We start from the raw sequence: 14,011 nt of genomic DNA, 5'->3' as shown, positions 1-14,011 counted from the left end.
AATAAGTTATTTGATGACATACTTATTTGGATGATTACTTACTGGTAATTATCATTTCTACATTATTTAAAAGTCAATCATTTTAAGTGTCAATACATATTAGGCTAGTAGTAAAACGTTGAAGCAAAGCCCTCTCTTTTGATCTCACATAGTCATATCCAATATGACAAGAGAAGATATATCTGATTTGTGCCAATCAGACTTCATGGAATTATTTTTAAAAGTTTCCTGATAAAGATGAACTTGGCTTATCATAGAAAGAAAGTTCTTTGAAAGCTCTACTAAATTCATTTTCTTTTGGGAAAAGTAAATTTAAGGCATGATAGTGCAAGGAGTAAAATTTTCATTTATAGATTAATTATAGAACATTTATAGTTACTTGTGCTTAGTCTCTAATTTCTAATTTATTTTAAAGAACAAAACCTATGTTCATTATTTTACTTTGCCTAAACTTAACTGTACACCCTTGAATCACACCAGAATTAGGCAATTTGATTATCTTAATGGCTGTGTCTTAAAACCTGCACACTGGGACCAAAGGTGAGGATCTGCATATGTGAAGCTCCAACAAGTTCTGTGAACAAGGACTCTCCTCTTGGGAGTCCAGGGATCTAAGAAAGCAATTCTCCCTCAGAACAAGTTTTCAAATATTGTCTCAATAAGTAATTAAGAAAAACAGTGCTAAGTGGAGAGTGCATCTTCTTTAATTAATTCTGGGAGGTCTGAGTGTTCCTGGAGCCCTCTTGGGTATATGTCAGTGGTGGCAAATTCCTCAAACGTGAGTACTCCCTAATGTTAGGGGGACGGGGGTCAATCAAAGTTTCATCCTGCTCCACTTCCAGAATATTTCAGTCTGGCACTAATGGAAGCATAATTGGAAGAGCTCATGGCTTGAGATCAAGGCATAAATACTCTACTTTTCATGTGAGAAAGGCTCGAAGTGGTTTCTTGACTGTGTGTGAAAATCAGACTAAGAGGGAGGAGGATCAGAAAGCTCTGCATCTCCCAGCGTACTTCTACCTCAGCTACAGACTCATGGCATCAGAGGACCAAACATGGGTTCCAAACTTTCAGACGGCATCTGTTTGCTTACCATTGCCTGCTGCAATCTTCCTTCTTGTTCTTTTTTTGTTTGTTTGTTTTTCATCTGAGTGATTTGTCTTCTTAATTTTTTCACTTCTGCCTGACAAAATTCAACAACTCACTCACTCTTTTCCACAGCTGCACACACTGCCTGCGTGAAGTGCGATATAAACCTGTGAATAGCCCTGATGTCTTTCATTACTCCGTCCTTGTTAAAAAAAAAAAAGTCATGACCATGCTCTTTAATAACTGGCATAACTCTTAATATTTGGCACTGAAGGCACTTTGTACTCATGCTGGCTAATCTTGCCTACGTTGGGAATAGCGAAGGATTTCCTTTGATTACATCTTCGATTTAGTCTAAAGAGAACATTTACTAAAGCATGAGTGGAGTTGTTGGCTGTGCAGATGAAACTGCAGAGAAGGAAAAGGAGGTCCAGCTTGGGGAGAACGCTGGTGAGCTGCTTGTGGAATACCTCCTCTCTGCGTGTATCTGCTGTGTGTTTTGACAGAATCTGTACCCACCAATAACTTTCTCTGATCTTTAATACCATGCAAACTCTCTTTACTAACTTTGCTTGCCTAGTTATAAAAACTAAAAAGTTTTGAAGAAGGCTAATGGTTTCAATTACTTGCAAAAATTCTGCGTTGTTGATTTGTGAGTCACCAATGCTAAAGGTTTCACCTTGTATTACCTGTTCCAGCAAAAATCCTTCCTCAAATTTATCCCTTAAAAATAGCAGTCCCCAATTATAATCATGCTTAGGCTGGTGCTTCCATGAAGGGGGTCAATCTGGTCCTGGCAAGGAAGGGGGAAGCAAGTGAGATTCTGTCTGGCATACATCTGTGCTAAGGACCCCAAATTTATGATGAAGGTGGACGTCAGAGAAGCGCTAACCCAGGGAACTCGGTGTGGGCCTTGGAGCACTCCCCATAGGTGTTTACATGTAGAGTCTAAAAAATGTACTCTATATTTTTAATATATTTTATCAATTCAATATAAGGTCTTTCACATTTTTATAGAGATTTTAAAGCATTAAAATTTATTGTTCTAATTGTTATTTAGATGTCATCTTCTATAATCCTATTTTATGCTCTTATTTTACTGTTTCCTTTTTTTCAACACCTTTATTGGAGTATAATTGTTTTATAATGGTGTGTTAGTTTCTGCTTTATAACAAAGTGAATCAGTTATACATATACATATGTCCCTATATCTCTTCCCTCTTGCATCTCCCTCCCTCCTACCCTCCCTATCCCACCCCTCTAGGTGTTCACAAAGCACCGAGCTAATCTCCCTGTGCTATGCGGCTGCTTCCCACTAGCTATCTATTTTATGTTTGGTAGTGTATATATGTCCATGCCACTCTCTCACTTTGTCCCAGCTTACCCTTCTCCCTCCGTGTATGCTCAAGTCCATTCTCTAGTAGGTCTGTGTCTTTATTCCTGTCTTGCCCCTAGTTTCTTCATGACCATTTTTTTCTAGATTCCATATATACGTGTTAGCATATGGTATTTATTTTTCTCTTTCTGACTTACTTCACTCTGTATGACAGTCACTAGGTCCATCTACCTCACTACAAATAACTCAGTTTTGTTTCTTTTTATGGCTGAGTAATATATGTGCCACATCTTTATCCATTCATCTGTTGATGGCCACTTAGGTTGCTTCCATGTCCTGGTTATTGTAAATAGATCTGCAATGAACATTTTGGTACATGACTCTTTTTGAATGATGGTTTTCTCAGGCTATATTCCCAGTAGTGGGATTGCGGGTTTGTATGGTAGTTCTATTTGTTGATTTTAAGGAACCTCCATACTGTTCTCCATAGTGGCTGCATCAATTTACATTCCCACCAAAAGTACAAGAGGGTTCCCTTTTCTCCACACCCTCTCCAGTATTTATTGTTTGTGGATTTTTTGATGATGGCCATTCTGACTGGTGTGAGATGATATCTCATTGTAGTTTTGATTTGCATTTCTCTAATGATTAATGATGTTGAGCATTCTTTTATGGGTTTGTTGGCAATCTGTATATCTTCTTTAGAGAAGTGTCTGTTTAGGTCTTCTGCCCATTTTTGGATTGGGTTGTTTGCTTTTTGATATTGAGCTGCATGAGCTGCTTATAAATTTTGGAGATTAATCCTTTGTCAGTTGCTTCATTTGCAAATATTTTCTCCCATTCTGAGGGTTGTCTTTTCATCTTGTTTATGGTTTCCTTTGCTATGCAAAAGCTTTTAAGTTTCATTAGGCCCCATTTGTTTATTTTTGTTTTTATTTCCATTTCTCTAAGAGGTGGGTCAAAAAGGATCTTGCTGTGATTTATGTCATAGAGTGTTCTGCCTATGTTTTCCTCTAAGGGTTTGATAGTGTCTGGCCTTATATTTAGGTCTTTAATCCAATTTTTTTTTGTGGTATGCGGGCCTATCACTGTTGTGGCCTCTCTCACCATGGAACTCCGGATGTGCAGGCTCAGCGGCCTTGGCCCACGGGCCCAGCCGCTCTGTGGCATTTGGGATCCTCCTGGACCGGGTCACGAACCCATGTCCCCTGCATCAGCAGGCAGACACTCAACCACTGAGCCACCAGGGAAGCTCTTTAATCCATTTTGAGTTTACTTTGTGTATGGTGTTAGGGAGTGTTCTAATTTCATTCTTTACATGTAGCTGTCCAGTTTTCCCAGCACCACTTATTGAAGAGGGTTTCTTCCCTCCACTGTATATTCTGGCCTCCTTTATCAAAGATAAGGTGACCATATGTGTGTGGATTTATCTCTGGGCTTTCTATCCTGATCCATTGATCTATCTTTCTGTTTTTGTGCCAGTACCATACTGTCTTGATTACTGTTGTTTTTGTAGTATAGTCTGAAGTCAGGGAGCCTGATTCCTCCAGCTCCATTTTTCTTTCTTAAGATTGCTTTGTCTATTTGGGGTCTTTTTTGTTTCCATACAAATTGTGAAATTTTTTGTTCTAGTTCTGTGAAAAATGCCAGTAGTAGTTTGATAGGGATTGCACTGAATCTGTAGATTGCTTAAGGTAGTATAGTCATTTTCACAATGTTGATTCTTCCAATCCAAGAATATGGTATACTTCTCCATCTGTTTGTATCATCTTTAATTTCTTTCATCAGTGTCTTATAGATATCTGCATACAGGTCTTTTGTCTCCTTAGGTAGATTTATTCCTAGGTATTTTATTCTTTTTGTTGCAGTGGTAAATGGGAGTGTTTTCTTAATTTCACTTTCATATTTTTTATCATTAGTGTATACGGATGCAAGAGATTTCTGTGCATTAATTTTGTATCTTGCTACTTTACCAAATTCACTTATTAGCTCTAGTAGTTTTCTGGTGGCATCTTTAGGATTCTCTATGTATAGTATCATGTCATCTGCAAACAGTGACAGCTTTACTTCTTCTTTTCCGATTTGGATTCCTTTTAATTCTATTTCTTCTCTAATTGCTGTGGCTAAAACTTTCAAAACTATGTTGAATAATACTGGTGAGAGTGGGCAACCTTGTCTTGTTCCTGATATTAGTGGAAATGGTTTCAGTTTTTCACCATGGAGGACGATGTTGGCTGTGGGTTTGTCATATATGGCCTGTATTATGTTGAGGAAAGTCCCTCTATGCCTACTTAATGGAGGGTTTTTTATCATAAATCGGTGTTGAGTTTTGTCAAAAGCTTTTTCTGCATCCATTGAGATGATCATATGGTTTTTATCCTTCTGTTTGTTAATATGGTGTATCACATTGATTGATTTGTGTATATTGAAGAATCCTTGCATCCTGGGATAAACCCCACTTGGTCATGGTGTATGATCCTTTTAATGTACTGTTGGATTCTGTTTGCCAGCATATTGTTGACAATTTTTGCATCTATGTTCATCAGTGATATTGGCGTGTAGTTTTCTTCCTGTGTGACATCTTTGTCTGGTTTTGGTATCACGGTGATGGTGGCCTCATAGAATGGGTTTGGGAGTGTTTCTCCCTCTGCTATATTTTGGAAGAGTTTGAGAATTATAGGTGTTAGCTGTTCTCTAAGTGTTTGATAGAATTCACTTGTGAAACCATCTGGTCCTGGTCTTTTGTTTGTTGGAAGTTTTTAAATCACAGTTTCAATTTCAGTGCTTGTGATTGGTCTGTTCATATTTTCTATTTCCTCCTGGTTCAGTCTCAGAACACTGTGCATTTGTAAGAATTTGTCCATTTCTTCCAGATTGTCCATTTTATTGGTATATAGTTGCTTGTAGTAATCTCTCATGATCCTTTGTATTTCTGCAGTGTCAGTTGTTCCTTCTTTTTCATTTTTAATTGTATTGATTTGAGTCTTCTCCCTTTTTTTTCTTGATGAGTCTGGCTAATGGTTTATCAATTTTGTTTATCTTCTCAAAGAACCAGCTTTTAGTTTCATTGATCTTTGCTATTGTTTCCTTCATTTCTTTTTCATTTATTTCTGATCTGATCTTTATGATTTCTTTCCTTCTACTAACTTTGGGGTTTTTTTGCTCTTCTTTCTCTAATTGCTTAAGTGTAAGGTTAGGTTGTTTATTTGAGAAGTTTCTTGTTTCTTAAGGTAGGATTGTATTGCTATAAACTTCCCTCTTAAAACTGCTTTTGCTGTATCCCACAGGTTTTGGGTCATCGTTTTTTCATTGTCATTTGTTTCTAGGTATTTTTTGTTTTCTTCTTTGATTTCTTCAGTGATCTTTTAGTTATTAAGTAGTGTATTGTTTAGCCTCCATGTGTTTGTATTTTTTTTGCAGTTCACTCAGTCCCATGTAATTAATTTTTTTTTCATCTTAATATTTTGTTAGCACTTTTATGAATTCATCAGTTTTCCATTAGAGTTATGAAAATGCTTATTCATTCAGTTCAGCAGTATAGTCAATTACCAGAAACCTGTACTTGTCAGAGTCTTTTCCATGAATTCCTTGAAGATGAAACTCTTTTATGGGAACATATTTGCAAAAGCATCAGAGTACACCCAGAGCTGTCTGTAAATGCCAAAGACTTAAAAATGACCACAGTTAAAGATTTGATGAAAGTTCACAATAATGCAATTGACAAGGAAATCTAGTTATTTCTGAGATATACATTGTAAGGTAATAACTATAATTATGACTTATAACATTATACCAGAATATATAAGATTTTTAGAAATTTCATGTAATGTCTGAAACATTTATATTAACATATGTCCATACAAATAACCCAAAGAAAGATTAGTATTACTTGTTTTTGTTTGTTTGCTTGTTTGTTTTTTATACTGCAGGTTCTTATTAGTCATCAATTTTATACACATCAGTGTATAAAAGTCCATCCCAATCGCCCAATTCAGCACACCACCATCCCAACCCTACTGCTGTTTTTCCCCCTTGGTGTCCATACGTTTGTACTCTACATCTGTCTCTCAACTTCTGCCCTGCAAACTGGTTCATTTGTACCATTTTACTAGGTTCCACATACATGCATTAATATACTATATTTGTTTTTCTCTTTCTGACTTACTTCACTTTGTATGATAGTCTCTAGATCCATCGACGTGTCAACAAATGACTCAATTTCATTCCTTTTTATGGCTAATATTCCAATGTATATATGTACCACCACTTCTTCATCCATTCATCTGTCAATGGGCATTTAGGTTGCTTCCATGACCTGGCTATTGTAAATAGTGCTGCAATGAACATTGGGATGCCTGTGTCCTTTTGAATTACAGTTTTCTCTGGATATATGCCCAGTACTGGGATTGCTGGATCATATGGTAATTCTATTTTTAGTTTTTAAGGAACCTCCATACTGTTCTCTACAGTGGGTGTATGAATTTACATTCCCACCAACAGTGCAAGAGGGTTCCCTTTTGTCTACATCCTCTCCAGAATTTGTTGTTTGTAGATTTTCTGATGATGCCCAATCTAACTAGCGTGAGGTGATACCTCATTGTAGTTTTGATTTGCATTTCTCTAGTAATTAATGATGTTGAGCCCCTTTTCATTTGCTTCTTGGTCATCAGTATGTCTTCTTTGGAGAAATGTCTATTTAGGTCTTCTGCCCATTTTTGGATTGGGTTGTTTATTTCTTTAATATTGAGCTGAATGTGTTGTTTATATACTTTGGAGATTAATCCTTTGTCTGTTGATTCATTTACAAATATTTTCTCCCATTCTGAGGGCTGTGTTTTAGTCTTGTTTATGGTTTCCTTTGCTGTGCAAAAGCTTGTAAGTTTCATTAGGTCCCATTTGTTTATTTATGTTTTTATTTCCATTACTCTAGGAGGTGGATCAAAAAAGATCTTGCTGTCATTTATGTCAAAGAGTGTTCTTCCTATGCTTTCCTCTAAGAGTTTTAAAATGTCCAGTCTTACATTTAGGTCTTGAATCCATTTTGAGTTAATTTTTGTGTATGGTGTTAGGGGGTGTTCTAATTTCATTCTTTTACATGTAGCTGTCCAGTTTTCCCAGAACCACTTATTGAAGAGACTGTCTTTTCTCCATTGTATATCTTTGCCTCCTTTGTCATAGATTAGCTGACCATATGTGCATGGGTTTATCTCTGGGTTTTCTATCTTGTTCCATTGATCTATATTTCTGCTTTTGTGCCAGTACCATATTGTCTTGATTACTGAAGTTTTGTAGTATATTCTGAAGTCAGGGAGACTGATTCCTCCATCTCCATTTTCTTCCCTGAAGACTGCTTTCTCTTTTGGGGTCTTTTGGGTCTCCATACAAATTAAAAGATGATTTTTTCTAGTTCCATAAAAAATGCCATTGGTAATTTGATGGGGATTGCATTGAATCTGTAGATTGCTTTGGGTAGTATAGTCATTTTCATATTATTGATTCTTCCAATCCAAGAACATGGTATATCTCTCCATCTGTGTGTATCGTCTTTAATTTCTTTCATCAGTGTCTTATAGTTTTCTGCATACACGTCTTTTTTCTCCCTAGGTAGGTTTATTCCTAGGTATTTTATTCTTTTTGTTGCAGTGGTAAATGGGAGTGTTTCCATAATTCCTCTTTTAGATTTTTCATCATTAGTGTATAAGAATGCAAGAGATTTCTGTGCATTAATTTTGTATCCTGCAGCTTTACCAAATTCATTGATTAGCTCAAGTAGTTTTCTGGTGGCATCTTTAGGATTCTCTATGTATAGTATCATGTAATCTGCAAACAGTGACAGCTTTACTTCTTTTCCAATTTGTATTCCTTTTATTTCTTTTGCTTCTCTGATTACCATGCTAGGACTTCAAAAACTATGTTGAATAATAGTGGTGAGAGTGGACATCCTAGTCTCGTTCCTGATCTTAGAGGAAATGCTTTCAGTTTTTCACCACTGAGAATGATGTTTCCTGTGGGTTTGTCATATATGCTCTTTATTATGTTGAGGTAGGTTCCCTGTATGTCCACTTTCTGGAGAGTTTTTACCATAAATCAGTGTTGAATTTTGTCAAAAGCTTTTTTGGCATCTATTGAGATGATCATATGGTTTTTATTCTTCAATTTTTTAATATGGTGTATCACATTGATTGAGTTGCTTATAATGAAGAATCCTTGCATCCCTGGGATAAATCCCAGTTGATCGTGGTGTATGATCCTTTTAATGTGTTGTTAGTTCTGTTTTCTAGTGTTTTGTTGAGGATTTTTGCATCTATATTCATCAGTGATATTGGTCTGTAATTTTCTTTTTTTGTAGTATCCTTGTCTGGTTTTTGTGTCAGGGTGATTGTAGCCTCATAGAATGAGTTTGGGAGTGTTCCTTCCTCTGCAAATTTTTGGAAGAGTTTGAGAAGGATAGGTGGTAGCTGTTCTCTAAATGTTTGATAGAATTTACCTCTGAAGCCATCTGGTCCTGGACTTTTGTTTGTTAGAAGATATTTACTCACAGTTTCAATTTCATTACTTGTGATTGGTCTGTTCATATTTTCTGTTTCTTCCTGGTTCAGTCTCAGAAAGTTATACCTTTCTAAGAATTTGTCCATTTCTTCCAGATTGTCAATTTTATTGGCATAGAGTTGTTTGTAGTAGTCTCTTAGGATGCTTTGTATTTCTGCATTGACTGTTGTAACTTCTCCTTTTTCGTTTGTAATTATTGATTTCAGTCCTCTCCCTCTTTATCTTGATGAGTCTGGCTAATGGTTTATCAATTGTGTTTATCTACTCAAAGAACCAGCTTTTAGTTTTATTGATCTTTGTTATTGTTTTCTTTGTTTTTATTTCATTTATTTCTGCTCTGATCTTTATGATTTCTTTCCTTCTGCTAACTTTGGGTTTTGTTTGTTCATCTTTCTCTAGTTCCTTTAGGTGTAAGGTTAGATTGTTTACTTGAGATTTTTCTTGTTTCTTGAGTTGGCTTGTATAGCTATAAATTTCCCACTTAGAACTGTTTTTGCTGCATCCCATAGATTTTGGATCATCGTGTTTTCATTGTCATTTGTTTCTAGGTATTTTTTGATTTCCTCTTTCATTTCTTCAGTGTTCTGTTTGTTATTTAGTAATGTAATTTTTAGCCTCCATGTGTTTGTGTTTTTTATGTTTTTTTCCTTGTAATTCATTTCTAATCTCATAGCATTGAGGTCAGAAAAGATGCTTCATATGTTTTCAATTTTCTTAAATTTACTGAGGCTTGATTTGTGACCCAAGATGTGTTCTATCCTGGAGAATGTTCCGTGTACACTTGAGAAGAAAGTGTAATCTGCTGGTTTTGGATGGAACGACATATAAATATCAGTTAAAGCTATCTGGTCTTCTGTGTCATTTGAAGCTTCTGTCTCATTATTTATTTTCATTTTGGATGATCTGTCCATTGGTGTAAGTGAGGTGTTAAAGTCCCCCACTATTATTTTATTACTATCAATTTCCTCTTTTATAGCTGTTAGCACTTGCCTTATGTATTGAGGTGCTCCTATGTTGGGTGCATATATATTTATAATTTTTATATCTTCTTCTTGGATTGATCCCTTGATCATTATGTAGTGTCCTTCCTTGTCTCTTGTAACGTTCTTTATTTTAAAGTCTACTTTATCTGATATGAGTATAGCTACTCCAGCTTTCTTTTGATTTCCATTTGCATGGAATATCTTTTTCTATCCCCTCACTTTCAGTCTGTATGTGTCTCTAGTTCTGAAGTGGGTTTCTTGTAGACAGCATATATATACGTCTTGTTTTTGTATCCATTCAACAAGCCTGTGTCTTTTGGTTGGAGCATTTAATCCATTCACGTTTAAGGTAATTATCGATATGTATGTTCTTATGACCATTTTCTTAATTGTTTTGTGTTTGTAGGTCCTTTTCTTCTCTTGTGTTTTCCACTTAGAGAAGTTCCTTTAGCATTTGTTGTAGAGCTGGTCTGGTGGTGCTGAATTCTCTTAGCTTTTGCTTGTCTGTAAAGCTTTTGATTTCTCTATAGAATCTGAATGCGATCCTTGCTGGGTAGAGTAGTCTTGGTTGTAGTTTCTTCCCTTTCATCACTTTAAGTATATCATACCAGTCCCTTCTGGCTTGTAGAGTTTCTGCTGAGAAATCAGCTGTTAACCTTATGGGAGTTCCCTTGTGTGTTATTTGTCATTTTTCCCTTGTTGCTTTCAATAATTTTTCTCTGTCTTTAATTTTTACCAATTCGATTATGATGTGTCTTGACGTGTTTCTCCTTGGATTTATCCTGTATGGGACTCTCTGTGCTTCCTGGACTTGATTAACTGTTTCCTTTCCCATATTAGGGAAGTTTTCAACTATAATCTCTTCAAATATTTTCTCAGTCCTTTTCTTTTTCTCTTCTTCTTCTGGGACCCCTATAATTCAAATGTTGGTACATTTAATGTTGTCCCAGAGGTCTCTGAGACTGTCCTAAATTCTTTTCTTTTTTTTTTTTTTTTTCTTTATTCTGCTCTGCAGTAGTTTTTTCCACTGTTTTATCTTCCAGGTCACTTATCCGTTCTTCTGACTCAGTTATTCTGCTATTGATCACTTCTAGAGAAGTTTTAATTTCATTTATTGTGTTGTTCATCACCGTCTGTTTGCTCTTTCACTCTTCTAAGTCCTTGTTAAACGCTTCTTGTATTTTCTCCATTCTATTTCCAAGATTTTGGATCATCTTTACTATCATTATTCTGAATCCTTTTCCAGTAGACTGCCTATACCTTCTTCATTTGTTAGGTCTGGTGGGTTTTTGCCTTGCTCCTTCATCTGCTGTGTGTTTCTCTGTCTTCTCATTTTGCTTAACTTACTCAGTTTGGGGTCTCCTTTTCACAGGCCTCAGGTTCATAGTTCCTGCTGTTTTTGGTGTCTGTCCCCAGTGGCTAAGGTTGGTTCAGTGGGTTGTGTAGGCTTCCTGGTGGAGGCAACTAGTGCCTCTGTTCTGGGATGAGGCTGGATCTTGTCTTTCTGTTGGGCAGGTCCACGTCTGGTGCTGTGTTTTGCGGTGTCTGTGGCCTTATTATGATTCTAGGCGGCCTCTCTGCTAATGGATGGGCTTGTGTTTATGTCTTGTTTGTTGGATGGCATAGGGTATGCAGCACTGTAGCTTGCTGGTCTTTGAGTGGAGCTGGGTCTTGGCATTGAGATGGAGATCTCTGGATGATTTTCACCATTTGATATTATGTGGAGCTGGGAGGTCTCTTGTGGACCAGTGTCCTGAACTTGGTTCTCCCACCTCAGAGGCACAGCCATGATGCCTGGCTGGAGGACCAAGAACCTGTTATCTACACGGCTCAGAATCAAAGGGAGAAAAAAGAAAGAAAGAAAGAAAAGGAAGATAAAATAAAGTAAAATAAAATAGTTTTTTAAATACAAAATAAAAATAATTATTAAAAAAATGTTTTAGTGGGCTTCCCTGGTGGTACAGTGGTTGAGAGTCCGCCTGCTGATACACGGGTTCGTGCCCCAGTCCGGGAAGATCCCACATGCCGCGGAGTGGCTGGGCCCGTGAGCCATGGCTGCTGAGCCTGCATGTCCAGAGCCTGTGCTCCGCAACGGGAGGGGCCACAACAGTGAGAGGCCTGCGTACCGCAAAAAAAAAAAAAAAAAAAAAAAAAAAAAAACCCCAAAAAACAAAAACAAAAAATGTTTTAGGGCTTCCCTGGTGGTGCAGTGGTTAAAAGTCCGCCTGCCAATGCAGGGGACACGGGTTTGTGCCCTGGTCCGGGAAGATCCTACATGCCATGGAGTGGCTAGGCCTGTGACCCATGGCTGCTGAGCCTGCACGCCCGGAGCCTGTGCTCCGCAACGGGAGAGGCCACAACAGTGAGAGGCCCGCGTACCGCAAAAAAAAAAAAATCCCCAAAACAAAAAAAAAATGTTTTAGGGCTTCCCTGGTGGTGCAGTGGTTAAAAGTCCACCTGCCGATGCAGGGGACACGGGTTCGTGCCCTGGTCCGGGAAGATCCTACATGCCATGGAGTGGCTAGGCCTGTGACCCATGGCTGCTGAGCCTGCACGCCCGGAGCCTGTGCTCCGCAACGGGAGAGGCCACAACTGTGAGAGGCCCGCGTACCGCAAAAAAAAAAAACCCAAAACAAAACAAAAAAATGTTTTAGGGCTTCCCTGGTGGTGCAGTGGTTAAAAGTCCGCCTGCCGATGCAGGGGACACGGGTTCGTGCCCTGGTCCGGGAAGATCCTACATGCCATGGAGTGGCTAGGCCCGTGACCCATGGCTGCTGAGCCTGCACGCCCGGAGCCTGTGCTCTGCAATGGGAGAGGCCACAACAGTGAGAGGTCCGCATACCGCAAAAAAATGTTTAAAAAAGTAATTAAAAAAAGAAAGAAAGAAAGAAAGAAGAGAGCAACCAAACCAAAAAAGCAAATCCACCAATGATAACAAGTGCTAAAAACTATACAAAAAGAAAAAAAAAAAAAAAAACATGGACAGACAGAACCCTAGGACAAATGGTAAAAGCAAAACTATAGAGACAAAATCACACACAGAAGCATACGTATACACCCTCACAAAAAGAGAAAAAGGGGGAAAAAATATATATCGTTGCTCCCGAAGTTGATTTGTTGTCTATTCAGGTATTGCACAGTTGCAGGGTACATCAAGTTGATTGTGGAGATTTAATCTGCTGCTCCTGAGGCTGCTGGGAGAGATTTCCCTTTCTCTTCTTTGTTTGCACAGCTCCTGGAGTTCAGCTTTGGATTTGGCCCCGCCTCTGCCTGTAGGTCACCTGAGGGCGTCTGTTCTTTGCTCAGACAGGACAGGGTTAAAGGAGCAGCTGATTCGGGGGCTCTGGCTCACGCAGCCCGGGGGTACGGAGGTATACGGATGCGGGGCAAGCCTGTGGCAGCAGAGGCTGGCGTGACCGTTGCACCAGCCTGAGGCACGCCGTGCGTTCTCCCGGGGAAGATGTCCCTGGATCATGGGACCCTGGCAGTGGCAGGCTGCACAGCCTCCCGGGAGGGGCAGTGTGGATAGTGACCTGTGCTTGCACACAGGCTTCTTGGTGGTGGCAGCAGCAGCCTTAGCGTCTCATGCTCGTCTCTGGGGTCCGTGCTAATAGCCGCAGCTCACGACTATCTCTGGAGCTCCTTTAAGCAGTGCTCTTAATCCCCTCTCCTCGTGCACCAGGAAACAAAAGGCAAGAAAAGTCTCTTCCCTCTTCGGCAGCTCCAGACTTTTTCCCAGACTCCCTCCGGGCTAGCTGTGGTGCACTAACCCCTTCAGGCTGTGTTCACCCCGCCAGTACTCACCCTGCGCTCCGACCAAAGCCTGAGCCTCAGCTCCCAGCCCCCACCCGCCCCAGCAGGTGAGAAGACAAGCCTCGGGCTGGTGAGTGCCCGTCGGCACCGATCCTCGGTGCGGGAATCTCTCCGCTTTGCCCTGCGCACCCCTGTTGCTGTGCTATCCTCCGCGGCTCTGAAGCTTCCCCCCTCTGCCACCCACAGTCTCCGCCCAGCAAGGGCCTTCCTAGTGTGTGGAAAACTTTCCTCCTTCACAGCT

The 14,011-nt window shown here is 39.1% G+C and overlaps 1 pseudogene; it reads right to left on the bottom strand.

The window, feature by feature from the left end:
• Positions 1-707: 707 nt before the first annotated feature.
• The window catches only part of LOC101329817 (BRISC complex subunit Abraxas 2 pseudogene), a 148,945-nt pseudogene continuing 135,641 nt past the window's right edge, over positions 708-14,011 (bottom strand).

This window comes from Tursiops truncatus, chromosome 1, assembly GCF_011762595.2.
Source record: "Tursiops truncatus isolate mTurTru1 chromosome 1, mTurTru1.mat.Y, whole genome shotgun sequence".
NCBI classification, from domain to species: domain Eukaryota; kingdom Metazoa; phylum Chordata; class Mammalia; order Artiodactyla; family Delphinidae; genus Tursiops; species Tursiops truncatus.
This window is presented reverse-complemented; position numbering and strand designations above follow the sequence as displayed.